We start from the raw sequence: 21,879 nt of genomic DNA, 5'->3' as shown, positions 1-21,879 counted from the left end.
TCAGTTTTTCGTCCCATTCGATAATCTAGACTCACAGCAGAACGGCCATAAGGTGCCCGAGGCAGCAATAGACCCATGGAGACAAGTCGGCTAAGGACGATGTATTGAATCGGGACGCAATTTGAGTGATCCTTCGTCATTAGGTGGCCCTGAACGTTACAATTCACTATCAGTTTTTCGTCCCATTCGATAATCTAGATTCACAGCAGAACGGCCATAAGGTGCCCGAGGCAGCAATAGACCCATGGAGTCAACTCGGCTGGAGGACGATGTATTGAATCGGGACGCAATTTGCGTGGTCCATCGTCATTAGGTGACCCTGAATGTTACAATTCACTATCAGTTTTTCGTCCGATTCGAAAATCTTTGACTCACAGCAGAACGGCCATTAGGTGCCCGAGGCAGCAATCGACCCATGGAGACAAGTCTGCTGGAGGACGATGTATTGAATCGGGACGCAATTTGAGTGATCCATCGTCATTAGGAGGCCCTGAACGTTACAATTCACTATCAGTTTTTCGTCCCATTCGATAATCTAGACTCACAGCAGAACGGCCATAAGGTGCCCGAGGCAGCAATAGACCCATGGAGGCAAGTCGGCTGGAGGACCATGTAATGAATCGGGACGCAATTTGAGTGATCCATCGTCATTAGGAGGCCCTGAACGTTACAATTCACTATCAGTTTTTCGTCCCATTCGATAATCTAGACTCACAGCAGAACGGCCATAAGGTGCCCGAGGCAGCAATAGACCCATGGAGTCAACTCGGCTGGAGGACGATGTATTGAATCGGGACGCAATTTGAGTGATCCATCGTCATTAGGTGGCCCTGAACGTTACAATTCACTATCAGTTTTTCGTCCCATTCGATAATCTAGACTCACAGCAGAACGGCCATAAGGTGCCCGAGGCAGCAATAGACCCATGGAGACAAGTCTGCTGGAGGACGATGTATTGAATCGGGACGCAGTTTGAGTGATCCATCGTCATTAGGAGGCCCTGAACGTTACAATTCACTATCAGTTTTTTGTCCCATTCGATAATCTAGACTCACAGCAGAACGGCCATAAGGTGCCCGAGGCAGCAATAGACCCATGGAGTAAAGTCGGCTGGAGGACGATGTATTGAATCGGGACGCAATTTGAGTGATCCATCGTCATTAGGTGGCCCTGAACGTTAGAATTCACTATCAGTTTTTCGTCCGATTCGAAAATCTTTGACTCACAGCAGAACGGTCATAAGGTGCCCGAGGCAGCAATAGACCCATGAAGTCAAGTCTGCTGGAGGACGATGTATTGAATCGGGACGCAATTTTAGTGTTCCATCGTCATTAGGAGGCCCTGAACGTTACAATTCACTATCATTTTTTCGTCCGATTCGAAAATCTTTGACTCTCAGCAGAATGGCCATAAGGTGCCCGAGGCAGCAATAGACCCATGGAGACAAGTCGGCTGGAGGACGATGTATTTAATCGGGACGCAATTTGAGTGATCCATCGTCATTAGGTGGCCCTGAAAGTTACAATTCACTATCAGTTTTTCGTCCGATTCGAAAATCTTTGACTCACAGCAGAACGGCCATAAGGTGCCCGAGGCAGCAATAGACCCATGGAGACAAGTCGGCTGGAGGACGATGTATTTAATCGGGACGCAATTTGAGTGATCCATCGTCATTAGGTGGCCCTGAATGTTACAATTCACTATCAGTTTTTCTTCCGATTCGGAAATCTTTGACTCACAGCAGAACGGCCATAAGGTGCCCGAGGCAGCAAAGACCCATGGAGACAAGTCTGCTGGAGGACGATGTATTGAATCGGGACGCAATTTGAGTGTTCCATCGTCATTAGGAGGCCCTGAGCGTTACAATTCACTATCAGTTTTTCGTCCGATTCGAAAATCTTTGAGTCACAGCAGGCCTGCCATAAGGTGCCCGAGGCAGCAATAGACCCATGGAGACAAGTCTGCTGGAGGACGATGTATTGAATCGGGATGCAATTTGAGTGATCCATCGTCATTAGGTGGACCTGAACGTTACAATTCACTATCAGTTTTTCATCCCATTCTATAATCTAGACTCACAGCAGAACGGCCATAAGGTGCCCGAGGCAGCAATAGTCCCATGGAGTCAAGACGGCTAGTGGACGATGTACTGAATCGGGACGCAATTTGTGTGGTCCATCGTCATTAGGTGGCCCTGAATGTTACAAATCACTATCAGTTTTTCGTCCGATTCGAAAATCTTTGACTCACAGCAGAACGGCCATAAGGTGCCCGAGGCAGCAATCGACCCATGGAGACAAGTCGGCTGGAGGACGATGTATTGAATCGGGACGCAATTTGAGTGATCCATCGTCATTAGGTGGCCCTGATAGTTACAATTCACTACCAGTTTTTCGTCCGATTCGAAAATCTTTGACACTCAGCAGAACGGCCATAAGGTGCCCCAGGCTGCAATAGACCCATGGAGTCAAGTCGGCTGGAGGACGATGTATTGAATCGGGACGCAATTTGAGTGATCCATCGTCATTAGGTGGCCCTGAATGTTACAATTCACTATCAGTTTTTCGTCCGATTCGAAAATCTTTGACTCACAGCAGAACGGCCATTAGGTGCCCGAGGCAGCAATCGACCCATGGAGACAAGTCTGCTGGAGGACGATGTATTGAACCGGGACGCAATTTGAGTGATCCATCGTCATTAGGAGGCCCTGAACGTTACAATTCACTATCAGTTTTTCGTCCCATTCGATAATCTAGACTCACAGCAGAACGGCCATAAGGTGCACGAGGCAGCAATAGACCCATGGAGACAAGTCTGCTGGAGGACGATGTATTGAATCGGGACGCAATTTGAGTGATCCATCGTCATTAGGAGGCCCTGAACGTTACAATTCACTATCAGTTTTTCGTCCCATTCGATAATCTAGACTCACAGCAGAACGGCCATAAGGTGCCCGAGGCAGCAATAGACCCATGGAGACAAGTCGGCTGGGGACGATGTATTGAATCGGGACGCAATTTGAGTGATCCTTCGTCATTAGGTGGCCCTGAACGTTACAATTCACTATCAGTTTTTCGTCCCATTCGATAATCTAGATTCACAGCAGAACGGCCATAAGGTGCCCGAGGCAGCAATAGACCCATGGAGTCAACTCGGCTGGAGGACGATGTATTGAATCGGGACGCAATTTGCGTGGTCCATCGTCATTAGGTGGCCCTGAATGTTACAATTCACTATCAGATTTTCGTCCGATTCGAAAATCTTTGACTCACAGCAGAACGGCCATTAGGTGCCCGAGGCAGCAATCGACCCATGGAGACAAGTCTGCTGGAGGACGATGTATTGAATCGGGACGCAATTTGAGTGATCCATCGTCATTAGGAGGCCCTGAACGTTACAATTCACTATCAGTTTTTCGTCCCATTCGATAATCTAGACTCACAGCAGAACGGCCATAAGGTGCCCGAGGCAGCAATAGACCCATGGAGTCAAGTCGGCTGGAGGACCATGTAATGAATAGGGACGCAATTTGAGTGATCCATCGTCATTAGGAGGCCCTGAACGTTACAATTCACTATCAGTTTTTCGTCCCATTCGATAATCTAGACTCACAGCAGAACGGCCATAAGGTGCCCGAGGCAGCAATAGACCCATGGAGTCAAGTCGGCTGGAGGACGATGTATTGAATCGGGACGCAATTTGAGTGATCCATCGTCATTAGGTGGCCCTGAACGTTACAATTCACTATCAGTTTTTCGTCCCATTCGATAATCTAGACTTACAGCAGAACGGCCATAAGGTGCCCGAGGCAGCAATAGACCCATGGAGACAAGTCTGCTGGAGGACGATGTATTGAATCGGGACGCAGTTTGAGTGATCCATCGTCATTAGGAGGCCCTGAACGTTACAATTCACTATCAGTTTTTTGTCCCATTCGATAATCTAGACTCACAGCAGAACGGCCATAAGGTGCCCGAGGCAGCAATAGACCCATGGAGTAAAGTCGGCTGGAGGACGATGTATTGAATCGGGACGCAATTTGAGTGATCCATCGTCATTAGGTGGCCCTGAACGTTACAATTCACTATCAGTTTTTCGTCCGATTCGAAAATCTTTGACTCACAGCAGAACGGCCATAAGGTGCCCGAGGCAGCAATAGACCCATGGAGACAAGTCGGCTGGAGGACGATGTATTGAATCGGGACGCAATTTGAGTGTTCCATCGTCATTAGGAGGCCCTGACCGTTACAATTAACTATCAGTTTTTCGTCCGATTCGAAATTCTTTGAGTCACAGCTGAACGGCCATAAGGTGCCCGAGGCTGCAATAGACCCATGGAGACAGTCTGCTGGAGGACGATGTATTGAATCGGGACGCAATTTGAGTGATCCATCGTCATTAGGTGGCCCTGAACGTTACAATTCAGTATCAGTTTTTCGTCCCATTCGATAATCTAGACTCACAGCAGAACGGCCATAAGGTGCCCGAGGCAGCAATAGACTCATGGAGACAAGTCGGCTCGAGGACGATGTATTGAATCGGGACGCAATTTGAGTGATCCATCGTCATTAGGTGGCCCTGAACGTTACAATTCACTATCAGTTTTTCGTCCATTTCGATAATCTAGACTCACAGCAGAAAGGCCATAAGGTCCCCGAGGCAGCAATAGACCCATGGAAACAAGTCTGCTGGAGGACGATATATTGAATCGGGACGCAATTTGAGTGATCCATCGTCATTAGGTGGCCCTGAACGTTACAATTCACTATCAGTTTTTCGTCCCATTCGATAATCTAGACCCACAGCAGAACGGCCATAAGGTGCCTGAGGCAGCAATAGACCCATGGAGTCAGGTCGGGTGGAGGACGATGTACTGAATCGGGACGCAATTTGTGTGGTCCATCGTCATTAGGTGGCCCTGAATGTTACAATTCACTATCAGTTTTTCTTCCGATTCGGAAATCTTTGACTCACAGCAGAACGGCCATAAGGTGCCCGAGGCAGCAAAGACCCATGGAGACAAGTCTGCTGGAGGACGATGTATTGAATCGGGACGCAATTTGAGTGTTCCATCGTCATTAGGAGGCCCTGAACGTTACAATTCACTATCAGTTTTTCGTCCGATTCGAAAATCTTTGAGTCACAGCAGGCCTGCCATAAGGTGCCCGAGGCAGCAATAGACCCATGGAGACAAGTCTGCTGGAGGACGATGTATTGAATCGGGATGCAATTTGAGTGATCCATCGTCATTAGGTGGACCTGAACGTTACAATTCACTATCAGTTTTTCATCCCATTCTATAATCTAGACTCACAGCAGAACGGCCATAAGGTGCCCGAGGCAGCAATAGTCCCATGGAGTCAAGTCGGCTAGTGGACGATGTACTGAATCGGGACGCAATTTGTGTGGTCCATCGTCATTAGGTGGCCCTGAATGTTACAAATCACTATCAGTTTTTCGTCCGATTCGAAAATCTTTGACTCACAGCAGAACGGCCATAAGGTGCCCGAGGCAGCAATCGACCCATGGAGTCAAGTCGGCTGGAGGACGATGTATTGAATCGGGACGCAATTTGAGTGATCCATCGTCATTAGGTGGCCCTGATAGTTACAATTCACTATCAGTTTTTCGTCCGATTCGAAAATCTTTGACACTCAGCAGAACGGCCATAAGGTGCCCCAGGCTGCAATAGACCCATGGAGTCAAGTCGGCAGGAGGACGATGTATTGAATCGGGACGCAATTTGAGTGTTCCATCGTCATTAGGAGGCCCTGAACGTTACAATTCACTATCAGTTTTTCGTCCGATTCGAAAATCTTTGAGTCACAGCTGAACGGCCATAAGGTGCCCGAGGCAGCAATAGACCCATGGAGACAAGTCTGCTGGAGGACGATGTATTGAATCGGGACGCAATTTGAGTGATCCATCGTCATTAGGTGGCCCTGAACGTTACAATTCACTATCAGTTTTTCGTCCCATTCGATAATCTAGACTCACAGCAGAACGGCCATAAGGTGCCCGAGGCAGCAATAGACCCATGGAGACAAGTCGGCTGGAGGACGATGTATTGAATCGGGACGCAATTTGAGTGATCCATCGTCATTGGGTTGCCCTGAAAGTTACAATTCACTATCAGTTTTTCGTCCGATTCGAAAATCTTTGACTCACAGCAGAACGGCCATAAGGTGCCGAGGCAACAATAGACCCATGGAAACAAGTCTGCTGGAGGACGATATATTGAATCGGGACGCAATTTGAGTGATCCATCGTCATTAGGTGGCCCTGAACGTTACAATTCACTATCAGTTTTTCGTCCCATTCGATAATCTAGACTCACAGCAGAACGGCTTTAAGGTACCTGAGGCAGCAATAGACCCATGGAGTCAGGTCGGCTGGAGGACGATGTACTGAATCGGGACGCAATTTGTGTGGTCCATCGTCATTAGGTGGCCCTGAATGTTACAATTCACTATCAGTTTTTCTTCCGATTCGAAAATCTTTGACTCACAGCAGAACGGCCATAAGGTGCCCGAGGCAGCAATAGACCCATGGAGTCAACTCGGCTGGAGGACGATGTATTGAATCGGGACGCAATTTGCGTGGTCCATCGTCATTAGGTGGCCCTGAATGTTACAATTCACTATCAGTTTTTCGTCCGATTCGAAAATCTTTGACTCACAGCAGAACGGCCATTAGGTGCCCGAGACAGCAATCGACCCATGGAGACAAGTCTGCTGGAGGACGATGTATTGAATCGGGACGCAATTTGAGTGATCCATCGTCATTAGGAGGCCCTGAACGTTACAATTCACTATCAGTTTTTCGTCCCATTCGATAATCTAGACTCACAGCAGAACGGCCATAAGGTGAGCGAGGCAGCAATAGACCCATGGAGTCAAGTCGGCTGGAGGACCATGTAATGAATCGGGACGCAATTTGAGTGATCCATCGTCATTAGGAGGCCCTGAACGTTACAATTCACTATCAGTTTTTCGTCCCATTCGATAATCTAGACTCACAGTAGAACGGCCATAAGGTGCCCGAGGCAGCAATAGACCCATGGAGTCAACTCGGCTGGAGGACGATGTATTGAATCGGGACGCAATTTGAGTGATCCATCGTCATTAGGTGGTCCTGAACGTTACAATTCACTATCAGTTTTTCGTCCCATTCGATAATCTAGACTCACAGCAGAACGGCCATAAGGTGCCCGAGGCAGCAATAGACCCATGAAGTCAAGTCTACTGGAGGACGATGTATTGAATCGGGACGCAATTTTAGTGTTCCATCGTCATTAGGAGGCCCTGAACGTTACAATTCACTATCATTTTTTCGTCCGATTCGAAAATCTTTGACTCTCAGCAGAATGGCCATAAGGTGCCCGAGGCAGCAATAGACCCATGGAGACAAGTCGGCTGGAGGACGATGTATTTAATCGGGACGCAATTTGAGTGATCCATCGTCATTAGGTGGCCCTGAAAGTTACAATTCACTATCAGTTTTTCGTCCGATTCGAAAATCTTTGACTCACAGCAGAAAGGCCATAAGGTGCCCGAGGCAGCAATAGACCCATGGAGACAAGTCGGCTGGAGGACGATGTATTGAATCGGGACGCAATTTGAGTGTTCCATCGTCATTAGGAGGCCCTGAACGTTACAATTCACTATCAGTTTTTCGTCCGATTCGAAAATCTTTGAGTCACAGCTGAACGGCCATAAGGTGCCCGAGGCTGCAATAGACCCATGGAGACAGTCTGCTGGAGGACAATGTATTGAATCGGGACGCAATTTGAGTGATCCATCGTCATTAGGTGGCCCTGAAAGTTACAATTCACTATCAGTTTTTCGTTCGATTCGAAAATCTTTGACTCACAGCAGAACGGCCATAAGGTGCCAAGGCAGCAATAGACCCATGGAGACATGTCGGCTGGAGGACGATGTATTGAATCGGGACGCAATTTGAGTGATCCATCGTCATTAGGAGGCCCTGAATGTTACAATTAACTATCAATTTTTCGTCCCATTCGATAATCTAGACTCACGGGAGAATGACCATAAGGTGCCCGAAGCAGCAATAGTCCCATGGAGACAAGTCTGCTGGAGGACGATGTATTGAATCGGGACGCAATTTGAGTGATCCATCGTCATTAGGTGGCCCTGAACGTTACAATTCAGTATCAGTTTTTCGTCCCATTCGATAATCTAGACTCACAGCAGAACGGCCATAAGGTGCCCGAGGCAGCAATAGACTCATGGAGACAAGTCGGCTCGAGGACGATGTATTGAATCGGGACGCAATTTGAGTGATCCATCGTCATTAGGTGGCCCTGAACGTTACAATTCACTATCAGTTTTTCGTCCCATTCGATAATCTAGACTCACAGCAGAAAGGCCATAAGGTGCCCGAGGCAGCAATAGACCCATGGAGACAAGTCGGCTGGAGGACGATGTATTGAATCGGGACGCAATTTGAGTGATCCATCGTCATTAGGTTGCCCTGAAAGTTACAATTCACTATCAGTTTTTCGGCCGATTCGAAAATCTTTGACTCACAGCAGAACGGCCATAAGGTGCCGAGGCAACAATAGACCCATGGAAACAAGTCTGCTGGAGGACGATATATTGAATCGGGACGCAATTTGAGTGATCCATCGTCATTAGGTGGCCCTGAACGTAACAATTCACTATCAGTTTTTCGTCCCATTCGATAATCTAGACTCACAGCAGAACGGCCATATTGTGCCTGAGGCAGCAATAGACCCATGGAGTCAGGTCGGGTGGAGGACGATGTACTGAATCGGGACGCAATTTGTGTGGTCCATCATCATTAGGTGGCCCTGAATGTTACAATTCACTATCAGTTTTTCTTCCGATTCGGAAGTCTTTGACTCACAGCAGAACGGCCATAAGGTGCCCGAGGCAGCAAAGACCCATGGAGACAAGTCTACTGGAGGACGATGTATTGAATCGGGACGCAATTTGAGTGTTCCATAGTCATTAGGAGGCCCTGAACGTTACAATTCACTATCAGTTTTTCGTCCGATTCGAAAATCTTTGAGTCACAGCAGGCCTGCCATAAGGTGCCCGAGGCAGCTATAGACCCATGGAGACAAGTCTGCTGGAGGACGATGTATTGAATCGGGATGCAATTTGAGTGATCCATCGTCATTAGGTGGCCCTGAACGTTACAATTCACTATCAGTTTTTCGTCCCATTCGATAATCTAGACTCACAGCAGAACGGCCATAAGGTGCCCGAGGCAGCAATAGACCCATGAAGTCAAGTCTGCTGGAGGACGATGTATTGAATCGGGACGCAATTTTAGTGTTCCATCGTCATTAGGAGGCCCTGAACGTTACAATTCACTATCATTTTTTCGTCCGATTCGAAAATCTTTGACTCTCAGCAGAATGGCCATAAGGTGCCCGAGGCAGCAATAGACCCATGGAGACAAGTCGGCTGGAGGACGATGTATTTAATCGGGACGCAATTTGAGTGATCCATCGTCATTAGGTGGCCCTGAAAGTTACAATTCACTATCAGTTTTTCGTCCGATTCGAAAATCTTTGACTCACAGCAGAAAGGCCATAAGGTGCCCGAGGCAGCAATAGACCCATGGAGACAAGTCGGCTGGAGGACGATGTATTGAATCGGGACGCAATTTGAGTGTTCCATCGACATTAGGAGGCCCTGAACGTTACAATTCACTATCAGTTTTTCGTCCGATTCGAAAATCTTTGAGTCACAGCTGAACGGCCATAAGGTGCCCGAGGCTGCAATAGACCCATGGAGACAGTCTGCTGGAGGACAATGTATTGAATCGGGACGCAATTTGAGTGATCCATCGTCATTAGGTGGCCCTGAAAGTTACAATTCACTATCAGTTTTTCGTCCGATTCGAAAATCTTTGACTCACAGCAGAACGGCCATAAGGTGCCAAGGCAGCAATAGACCCATGGAGACATGTCGGCTGGAGGACGATGTATTGAATCGGGACGCAATTTGAGTGATCCATCGTCATTAGGAGGCCCTGAATGTTACAATTAACTATCAGTTTTTCGTCCCATTCGATAATCTAGACTCACGGGAGAATGACCATAAGGTGCCCGAAGCAGCAATAGTCCCATGGAGACAAGTCTGCTGGAGGACGATGTATTGAATCGGGACGCAATTTGAGTGATCCATCGTCATTAGGTGGCCCTGAACGTTACAATTCAGTATCAGTTTTTCGTCCCATTCGATAATCTAGACTCACAGCAGAACGGCCATTAGGTGCCCGAGGCAGCAATCGACCCATGGAGACAAGTCTGCTGGAGGACGATGTATTGAACCGGGACGCAATTTGAGTGATCCATCGTCATTAGGAGGCCCTGAACGTTACAATTCACTATCAGTTTTTCGTCCCATTCGATAATCTAGACTCACAGCAGAACGGCCATAAGGTGCACGAGGCAGCAATAGACCCATGGAGACAAGTCTGCTGGAGGACGATGTATTGAATCGGGACGCAATTTGAGTGATCCATCGTCATTAGGAGGCCCTGAACGTTACAATTCACTATCAGTTTTTCGTCCCATTCGATAATCTAGACTCACAGCAGAACGGCCATAAGGTGCCCGAGGCAGCAATAGACCCATGGAGACAAGTCGGCTGGGGACGATGTATTGAATCGGGACGCAATTTGAGTGATCCTTCGTCATTAGGTGGCCCTGAACGTTACAATTCACTATCAGTTTTTCGTCCCATTCGATAATCTAGATTCACAGCAGAACGGCCATAAGGTGCCCGAGGCAGCAATAGACCCATGGAGTCAACTCGGCTGGAGGACGATGTATTGAATCGGGACGCAATTTGCGTGGTCCATCGTCATTAGGTGGCCCTGAATGTTACAATTCACTATCAGATTTTCGTCCGATTCGAAAATCTTTGACTCACAGCAGAACGGCCATTAGGTGCCCGAGGCAGCAATCGACCCATGGAGACAAGTCTGCTGGAGGACGATGTATTGAATCGGGACGCAATTTGAGTGATCCATCGTCATTAGGAGGCCCTGAACGTTACAATTCACTATCAGTTTTTCGTCCCATTCGATAATCTAGACTCACAGCAGAACGGCCATAAGGTGCCCGAGGCAGCAATAGACCCATGGAGTCAAGTCGGCTGGAGGACCATGTAATGAATAGGGACGCAATTTGAGTGATCCATCGTCATTAGGAGGCCCTGAACGTTACAATTCACTATCAGTTTTTCGTCCCATTCGATAATCTAGACTCACAGCAGAACGGCCATAAGGTGCCCGAGGCAGCAATAGACCCATGGAGTCAAGTCGGCTGGAGGACGATGTATTGAATCGGGACGCAATTTGAGTGATCCATCGTCATTAGGTGGCCCTGAACGTTACAATTCACTATCAGTTTTTCGTCCCATTCGATAATCTAGACTTACAGCAGAACGGCCATAAGGTGCCCGAGGCAGCAATAGACCCATGGAGACAAGTCTGCTGGAGGACGATGTATTGAATCGGGACGCAGTTTGAGTGATCCATCGTCATTAGGAGGCCCTGAACGTTACAATTCACTATCAGTTTTTTGTCCCATTCGATAATCTAGACTCACAGCAGAACGGCCATAAGGTGCCCGAGGCAGCAATAGACCCATGGAGTAAAGTCGGCTGGAGGACGATGTATTGAATCGGGACGCAATTTGAGTGATCCATCGTCATTAGGTGGCCCTGAACGTTACAATTCACTATCAGTTTTTCGTCCGATTCGAAAATCTTTGACTCACAGCAGAACGGCCATAAGGTGCCCGAGGCAGCAATAGACCCATGGAGACAAGTCGGCTGGAGGACGATGTATTGAATCGGGACGCAATTTGAGTGTTCCATCGTCATTAGGAGGCCCTGAACGTTACAATTAACTATCAGTTTTTCGTCCGATTCGAAATTCTTTGAGTCACAGCTGAACGGCCATAAGGTGCCCGAGGCTGCAATAGACCCATGGAGACAGTCTGCTGGAGGACGATGTATTGAATCGGGACGCAATTTGAGTGATCCATCGTCATTAGGTGGCCCTGAACGTTACAATTCAGTATCAGTTTTTCGTCCCATTCGATAATCTAGACTCACAGCAGAACGGCCATAAGGTGCCCGAGGCAGCAATAGACTCATGGAGACAAGTCGGCTCGAGGACGATGTATTGAATCGGGACGCAATTTGAGTGATCCATCGTCATTAGGTGGCCCTGAACGTTACAATTCACTATCAGTTTTTCGTCCATTTCGATAATCTAGACTCACAGCAGAAAGGCCATAAGGTCCCCGAGGCAGCAATAGACCCATGGAAACAAGTCTGCTGGAGGACGATATATTGAATCGGGACGCAATTTGAGTGATCCATCGTCATTAGGTGGCCCTGAACGTTACAATTCACTATCAGTTTTTCGTCCCATTCGATAATCTAGACCCACAGCAGAACGGCCATAAGGTGCCTGAGGCAGCAATAGACCCATGGAGTCAGGTCGGGTGGAGGACGATGTACTGAATCGGGACGCAATTTGTGTGGTCCATCGTCATTAGGTGGCCCTGAATGTTACAATTCACTATCAGTTTTTCTTCCGATTCGGAAATCTTTGACTCACAGCAGAACGGCCATAAGGTGCCCGAGGCAGCAAAGACCCATGGAGACAAGTCTGCTGGAGGACGATGTATTGAATCGGGACGCAATTTGAGTGTTCCATCGTCATTAGGAGGCCCTGAACGTTACAATTCACTATCAGTTTTTCGTCCGATTCGAAAATCTTTGAGTCACAGCAGGCCTGCCATAAGGTGCCCGAGGCAGCAATAGACCCATGGAGACAAGTCTGCTGGAGGACGATGTATTGAATCGGGATGCAATTTGAGTGATCCATCGTCATTAGGTGGACCTGAACGTTACAATTCACTATCAGTTTTTCATCCCATTCTATAATCTAGACTCACAGCAGAACGGCCATAAGGTGCCCGAGGCAGCAATAGTCCCATGGAGTCAAGTCGGCTAGTGGACGATGTACTGAATCGGGACGCAATTTGTGTGGTCCATCGTCATTAGGTGGCCCTGAATGTTACAAATCACTATCAGTTTTTCGTCCGATTCGAAAATCTTTGACTCACAGCAGAACGGCCATAAGGTGCCCGAGGCAGCAATCGACCCATGGAGTCAAGTCGGCTGGAGGACGATGTATTGAATCGGGACGCAATTTGAGTGATCCATCGTCATTAGGTGGCCCTGATAGTTACAATTCACTATCAGTTTTTCGTCCGATTCGAAAATCTTTGACACTCAGCAGAACGGCCATAAGGTGCCCCAGGCTGCAATAGACCCATGGAGTCAAGTCGGCAGGAGGACGATGTATTGAATCGGGACGCAATTTGAGTGTTCCATCGTCATTAGGAGGCCCTGAACGTTACAATTCACTATCAGTTTTTCGTCCGATTCGAAAATCTTTGAGTCACAGCTGAACGGCCATAAGGTGCCCGAGGCAGCAATAGACCCATGGAGACAAGTCTGCTGGAGGACGATGTATTGAATCGGGACGCAATTTGAGTGATCCATCGTCATTAGGTGGCCCTGAACGTTACAATTCACTATCAGTTTTTCGTCCCATTCGATAATCTAGACTCACAGCAGAACGGCCATAAGGTGCCCGAGGCAGCAATAGACCCATGGAGACAAGTCGGCTGGAGGACGATGTATTGAATCGGGACGCAATTTGAGTGATCCATCGTCATTGGGTTGCCCTGAAAGTTACAATTCACTATCAGTTTTTCGTCCGATTCGAAAATCTTTGACTCACAGCAGAACGGCCATAAGGTGCCGAGGCAACAATAGACCCATGGAAACAAGTCTGCTGGAGGACGATATATTGAATCGGGACGCAATTTGAGTGATCCATCGTCATTAGGTGGCCCTGAACGTTACAATTCACTATCAGTTTTTCGTCCCATTCGATAATCTAGACTCACAGCAGAACGGCTTTAAGGTACCTGAGGCAGCAATAGACCCATGGAGTCAGGTCGGCTGGAGGACGATGTACTGAATCGGGACGCAATTTGTGTGGTCCATCGTCATTAGGTGGCCCTGAATGTTACAATTCACTATCAGTTTTTCTTCCGATTCGAAAATCTTTGACTCACAGCAGAACGGCCATAAGGTGCCCGAGGCAGCAATAGACCCATGGAGTCAACTCGGCTGGAGGACGATGTATTGAATCGGGACGCAATTTGCGTGGTCCATCGTCATTAGGTGGCCCTGAATGTTACAATTCACTATCAGTTTTTCGTCCGATTCGAAAATCTTTGACTCACAGCAGAACGGCCATTAGGTGCCCGAGACAGCAATCGACCCATGGAGACAAGTCTGCTGGAGGACGATGTATTGAATCGGGACGCAATTTGAGTGATCCATCGTCATTAGGAGGCCCTGAACGTTACAATTCACTATCAGTTTTTCGTCCCATTCGATAATCTAGACTCACAGCAGAACGGCCATAAGGTGAGCGAGGCAGCAATAGACCCATGGAGTCAAGTCGGCTGGAGGACCATGTAATGAATCGGGACGCAATTTGAGTGATCCATCGTCATTAGGAGGCCCTGAACGTTACAATTCACTATCAGTTTTTCGTCCCATTCGATAATCTAGACTCACAGTAGAACGGCCATAAGGTGCCCGAGGCAGCAATAGACCCATGGAGTCAACTCGGCTGGAGGACGATGTATTGAATCGGGACGCAATTTGAGTGTTCCATCGTCATTAGGAGGCCCTGAATGTTACAATTAACTATCAATTTTTCGTCCCATTCGATAATCTAGACTCACGGGAGAATGACCATAAGGTGCCCGAAGCAGCAATAGTCCCATGGAGACAAGTCTGCTGGAGGACGATGTATTGAATCGGGACGCAATTTGAGTGATCCATCGTCATTAGGTGGCCCTGAACGTTACAATTCAGTATCAGTTTTTCGTCCCATTCGATAATCTAGACTCACAGCAGAAAGGCCATAAGGTGCCCGAGGCAGCAATAGACCCATGGAGACAAGTCGGCTGGAGGACGATGTATTGAATCGGGACGCAATTTGAGTGATCCATCGTCATTAGGAGGCCCTGAATGTTACAATTAACTATCAATTTTTCGTCCCATTCGATAATCTAGACTCACGGGAGAATGACCATAAGGTGCCCGAAGCAGCAATAGTCCCATGGAGACAAGTCTGCTGGAGGACGATGTATTGAATCGGGACGCAATTTGAGTGATCCATCGTCATTAGGTGGCCCTGAACGTTACAATTCAGTATCAGTTTTTCGTCCCATTCGATAATCTAGACTCACAGCAGAACGGCCATAAGGTGCCCGAGGCAGCAATAGACTCATGGAGACAAGTCGGCTCGAGGACGATGTATTGAATCGGGACGCAATTTGAGTGATCCATCGTCATTAGGTGGCCCTGAACGTTACAATTCACTATCAGTTTTTCGTCCCATTCGATAATCTAGACTCACAGCAGAAAGGCCATAAGGTGCCCGAGGCAGCAATAGACCCATGGAGACAAGTCGGCTGGAGGACGATGTATTGAATCGGGACGCAATTTGAGTGATCCATCGTCATTAGGTTGCCCTGAAAGTTACAATTCACTATCAGTTTTTCGGCCGATTCGAAAATCTTTGACTCACAGCAGAACGGCCATAAGGTGCCGAGGCAACAATAGACCCATGGAAACAAGTCTGCTGGAGGACGATATATTGAATCGGGACGCAATTTGAGTGATCCATCGTCATTAGGTGGCCCTGAACGTAACAATTCACTATCAGTTTTTCGTCCCATTCGATAATCTAGACTCACAGCAGAACGGCCATATTGTGCCTGAGGCAGCAATAGACCCATGGAGTCAGGTCGGGTGGAGGACGATGTACTGAATCGGGACGCAATTTGTGTGGTCCATCATCATTAGGTGGCCCTGAATGTTACAATTCACTATCAGTTTTTCTTCCGATTCGGAAGTCTTTGACTCACAGCAGAACGGCCATAAGGTGCCCGAGGCAGCAAAGACCCATGGAGACAAGTCTACTGGAGGACGATGTATTGAATCGGGACGCAATTTGAGTGTTCCATCGTCATTAGGAGGCCCTGAACGTTACAATTCACTATCAGTTTTTCGTCCGATTCGAAAATCTTTGAGTCACAGCAGGCCTGCCATAAGGTGCCCGAGGCAGCTATAGACCCATGGAGACAAGTCTGCTGGAGGACGATGTATTGAATCGGGATGCAATTTGAGTGATCCATCGTCATTAGGTGGCCCTGAACGTTACAATTCACTATCAGTTTTTCGTCCCATTCGATAATCTAGACTCACAGCAGAACGGCCATAAGGTGCCCGAGGCAGCAATAGACCCATGAAGTCAAGTCTGCTGGAGGACGATGTATTGAATCGGGACGCAATTTTAGTGTTCCATCGTCATTAGGAGGCCCTGAACGTTACAATTCACTATCATTTTTTCGTCCGATTCGAAAATCTTTGACTCTCAGCAGAATGGCCATAAGGTGCCCGAGGCAGCAATAGACCCATGGAGACAAGTCGGCTGGAGGACGATGTATTTAATCGGGACGCAATTTGAGTGATCCATCGTCATTAGGTGGCCCTGAAAGTTACAATTCACTATCAGTTTTTCGTCCGATTCGAAAATCTTTGACTCACAGCAGAAAGGCCATAAGGTGCCCGAGGCAGCAATAGACCCATGGAGACAAGTCGGCTGGAGGACGATGTATTGAATCGGGACGCAATTTGAGTGTTCCATCGACATTAGGAGGCCCTGAACGTTACAATTCACTATCAGTTTTTCGTCCGATTCGAAAATCTTTGAGTCACAGCTGAACGGCCATAAGGTGCCCGAGGCTGCAATAGACCCATGGAGACAGTCTGCTGGAGGACAATGTATTGAATCGGGACGCAATTTGAGTGATCCATCGTCATTAGGTGGCCCTGAAAGTTACAATTCACTATCAGTTTTTCGTCCGATTCGAAAATCTTTGACTCACAGCAGAACGGCCATAAGGTGCCAAGGCAGCAATAGACCCATGGAGACATGTCGGCTGGAGGACGATGTATTGAATCGGGACGCAATTTGAGTGATCCATCGTCATTAGGAGGCCCTGAATGTTACAATTAACTATCAGTTTTTCGTCCCATTCGATAATCTAGACTCACGGGAGAATGACCATAAGGTGCCCGAAGCAGCAATAGTCCCATGGAGACAAGTCTGCTGGAGGACGATGTATTGAATCGGGACGCAATTTGAGTGATCCATCGTCATTAGGTGGCCCTGAACGTTACAATTCAGTATCAGTTTTTCGTCCCATTCGATAATCTAGACTCACAGCAGAACGGCCATTAGGTGCCCGAGGCAGCAATCGACCCATGGAGACAAGTCTGCTGGAGGACGATGTATTGAACCGGGACGCAATTTGAGTGATCCATCGTCATTAGGAGGCCCTGAACGTTACAATTCACTATCAGTTTTTCGTCCCATTCGATAATCTAGACTCACAGCAGAACGGCCATAAGGTGCACGAGGCAGCAATAGACCCATGGAGACAAGTCTGCTGGAGGACGATGTATTGAATCGGGACGCAATTTGAGTGATCCATCGTCATTAGGAGGCCCTGAACGTTACAATTCACTATCAGTTTTTCGTCCCATTCGATAATCTAGACTCACAGCAGAACGGCCATAAGGTGCCCGAGGCAGCAATAGACCCATGGAGACAAGTCGGCTGGGGACGATGTATTGAATCGGGACGCAATTTGAGTGATCCTTCGTCATTAGGTGGCCCTGAACGTTACAATTCACTATCAGTTTTTCGTCCCATTCGATAATCTAGATTCACAGCAGAACGGCCATAAGGTGCCCGAGGCAGCAATAGACCCATGGAGTCAACTCGGCTGGAGGACGATGTATTGAATCGGGACGCAATTTGCGTGGTCCATCGTCATTAGGTGGCCCTGAATGTTACAATTCACTATCAGATTTTCGTCCGATTCGAAAATCTTTGACTCACAGCAGAACGGCCATTAGGTGCCCGAGGCAGCAATCGACCCATGGAGACAAGTCTGCTGGAGGACGATGTATTGAATCGGGACGCAATTTGAGTGATCCATCGTCATTAGGAGGCCCTGAACGTTACAATTCACTATCAGTTTTTCGTCCCATTCGATAATCTAGACTCACAGCAGAACGGCCATAAGGTGCCCGAGGCAGCAATAGACCCATGGAGTCAAGTCGGCTGGAGGACCATGTAATGAATAGGGACGCAATTTGAGTGATCCATCGTCATTAGGAGGCCCTGAACGTTACAATTCACTATCAGTTTTTCGTCCCATTCGATAATCTAGACTCACAGCAGAACGGCCATAAGGTGCCCGAGGCAGCAATAGACCCATGGAGTCAAGTCGGCTGGAGGACGATGTATTGAATCGGGACGCAATTTGAGTGATCCATCGTCATTAGGTGGCCCTGAACGTTACAATTCACTATCAGTTTTTCGTCCCATTCGATAATCTAGACTTACAGCAGAACGGCCATAAGGTGCCCGAGGCAGCAATAGACCCATGGAGACAAGTCTGCTGGAGGACGATGTATTGAATCGGGACGCAGTTTGAGTGATCCATCGTCATTAGGAGGCCCTGAACGTTACAATTCACTATCAGTTTTTTGTCCCATTCGATAATCTAGACTCACAGCAGAACGGCCATAAGGTGCCCGAGGCAGCAATAGACCCATGGAGTAAAGTCGGCTGGAGGACGATGTATTGAATCGGGACGCAATTTGAGTGATCCATCGTCATTAGGTGGCCCTGAACGTTACAATTCACTATCAGTTTTTCGTCCGATTCGAAAATCTTTGACTCACAGCAGAACGGCCATAAGGTGCCCGAGGCAGCAATAGACCCATGGAGACAAGTCGGCTGGAGGACGATGTATTGAATCGGGACGCAATTTGAGTGTTCCATCGTCATTAGGAGGCCCTGAACGTTACAATTAACTATCAGTTTTTCGTCCGATTCGAAATTCTTTGAGTCACAGCTGAACGGCCATAAGGTGCCCGAGGCTGCAATAGACCCATGGAGACAGTCTGCTGGAGGACGATGTATTGAATCGGGACGCAATTTGAGTGATCCATCGTCATTAGGTGGCCCTGAACGTTACAATTCAGTATCAGTTTTTCGTCCCATTCGATAATCTAGACTCACAGCAGAACGGCCATAAGGTGCCCGAGGCAGCAATAGACTCATGGAGACAAGTCGGCTCGAGGACGATGTATTGAATCGGGACGCAATTTGAGTGATCCATCGTCATTAGGTGGCCCTGAACGTTACAATTCACTATCAGTTTTTCGTCCATTTCGATAATCTAGACTCACAGCAGAAAGGCCATAAGGTCCCCGAGGCAGCAATAGACCCATGGAAACAAGTCTGCTGGAGGACGATATATTGAATCGGGACGCAATTTGAGTGATCCATCGTCATTAGGTGGCCCTGAACGTTACAATTCACTATCAGTTTTTCGTCCCATTCGATAATCTAGACCCACAGCAGAACGGCCATAAGGTGCCTGAGGCAGCAATAGACCCATGGAGTCAGGTCGGGTGGAGGACGATGTACTGAATCGGGACGCAATTTGTGTGGTCCATCGTCATTAGGTGGCCCTGAATGTTACAATTCACTATCAGTTTTTCTTCCGATTCGGAAATCTTTGACTCACAGCAGAACGGCCATAAGGTGCCCGAGGCAGCAAAGACCCATGGAGACAAGTCTGCTGGAGGACGATGTATTGAATCGGGACGCAATTTGAGTGTTCCATCGTCATTAGGAGGCCCTGAACGTTACAATTCACTATCAGTTTTTCGTCCGATTCGAAAATCTTTGAGTCACAGCAGGCCTGCCATAAGGTGCCCGAGGCAGCAATAGACCCATGGAGACAAGTCTGCTGGAGGACGATGTATTGAATCGGGATGCAATTTGAGTGATCCATCGTCATTAGGTGGACCTGAACGTTACAATTCACTATCAGTTTTTCATCCCATTCTATAATCTAGACTCACAGCAGAACGGCCATAAGGTGCCCGAGGCAGCAATAGTCCCATGGAGTCAAGTCGGCTAGTGGACGATGTACTGAATCGGGACGCAATTTGTGTGGTCCATCGTCATTAGGTGGCCCTGAATGTTACAAATCACTATCAGTTTTTCGTCCGATTCGAAAATCTTTGACTCACAGCAGAACGGCCATAAGGTGCCCGAGGCAGCAATCGACCCATGGAGTCAAGTCGGCTGGAGGACGATGTATTGAATCGGGACGCAATTTGAGTGATCCATCGTCATTAGGTGGCCCTGATAGTTACAATTCACTATCAGTTTTTCGTCCGATTCGAAAATCTTTGACACTCAGCAGAACGGCCATAAGGTGCCCCAGGCTGCAATAGACCCATGGAGTCAAGTCGGCAGGAGGACGATGTATTGAATCGGGACGCAATTTGAGTGTTCCATCGTCATTAGGAGGCCCTGAACGTTACAATTCACTATCAGTTTTTCGTCCGATTCGAAAATCTTTGAGTCACAGCTGAACGGCCATAAGGTGCCCGAGGCAGCAATAGACCCATGGAGACAAGTCTGCTGGAGGACGATGTATTGAATCGGGACGCAATTTGAGTGATCCATCGTCATTAGGTGGCCCTGAACGTTACAATTCACTATCAGTTTTTCGTCCCATTCGATAATCTAGACTCACAGCAGAACGGCCATAAGGTGCCCGAGGCAGCAATAGACCCATGGAGACAAGTCGGCTGGAGGACGATGTATTGAATCGGGACGCAATTTGAGTGATCCATCGTCATTGGGTTGCCCTGAAAGTTACAATTCACTATCAGTTTTTCGTCCGATTCGAAAATCTTTGACTCACAGCAGAACGGCCATAAGGTGCCGAGGCAACAATAGACCCATGGAAACAAGTCTGCTGGAGGACGATATATTGAATCGGGACGCAATTTGAGTGATCCATCGTCATTAGGTGGCCCTGAACGTTACAATTCACTATCAGTTTTTCGTCCCATTCGATAATCTAGACTCACAGCAGAACGGCTTTAAGGTACCTGAGGCAGCAATAGACCCATGGAGTCAGGTCGGCTGGAGGACGATGTACTGAATCGGGACGCAATTTGTGTGGTCCATCGTCATTAGGTGGCCCTGAATGTTACAATTCACTATCAGTTTTTCTTCCGATTCGAAAATCTTTGACTCACAGCAGAACGGCCATAAGGTGCCCGAGGCAGCAATAGACCCATGGAGTCAACTCGGCTGGAGGACGATGTATTGAATCGGGACGCAATTTGCGTGGTCCATCGTCATTAGGTGGCCCTGAATGTTACAATTCACTATCAGTTTTTCGTCCGATTCGAAAATCTTTGACTCACAGCAGAACGGCCATTAGGTGCCCGAGACAGCAATCGACCCATGGAGACAAGTCTGCTGGAGGACGATGTATTGAATCGGGACGCAATTTGAGTGATCCATCGTCATTAGGAGGCCCTGAACGTTACAATTCACTATCAGTTTTTCGTCCCATTCGATAATCTAGACTCACAGCAGAACGGCCATAAGGTGAGCGAGGCAGCAATAGACCCATGGAGTCAAGTCGGCTGGAGGACCATGTAATGAATCGGGACGCAATTTGAGTGATCCATCGTCATTAGGAGGCCCTGAACGTTACAATTCACTATCAGTTTTTCGTCCCATTCGATAATCTAGACTCACAGTAGAACGGCCATAAGGTGCCCGAGGCAGCAATAGACCCATGGAGTC

This window comes from Schistocerca cancellata, unplaced genomic scaffold (genome assembly GCF_023864275.1).
Source record: "Schistocerca cancellata isolate TAMUIC-IGC-003103 unplaced genomic scaffold, iqSchCanc2.1 HiC_scaffold_1102, whole genome shotgun sequence".
Classification (NCBI taxonomy): domain Eukaryota; kingdom Metazoa; phylum Arthropoda; class Insecta; order Orthoptera; family Acrididae; genus Schistocerca; species Schistocerca cancellata.
The sequence above is the reverse complement of the archived record's forward strand: the minus strand, read 5'-3'. Positions refer to the sequence as shown.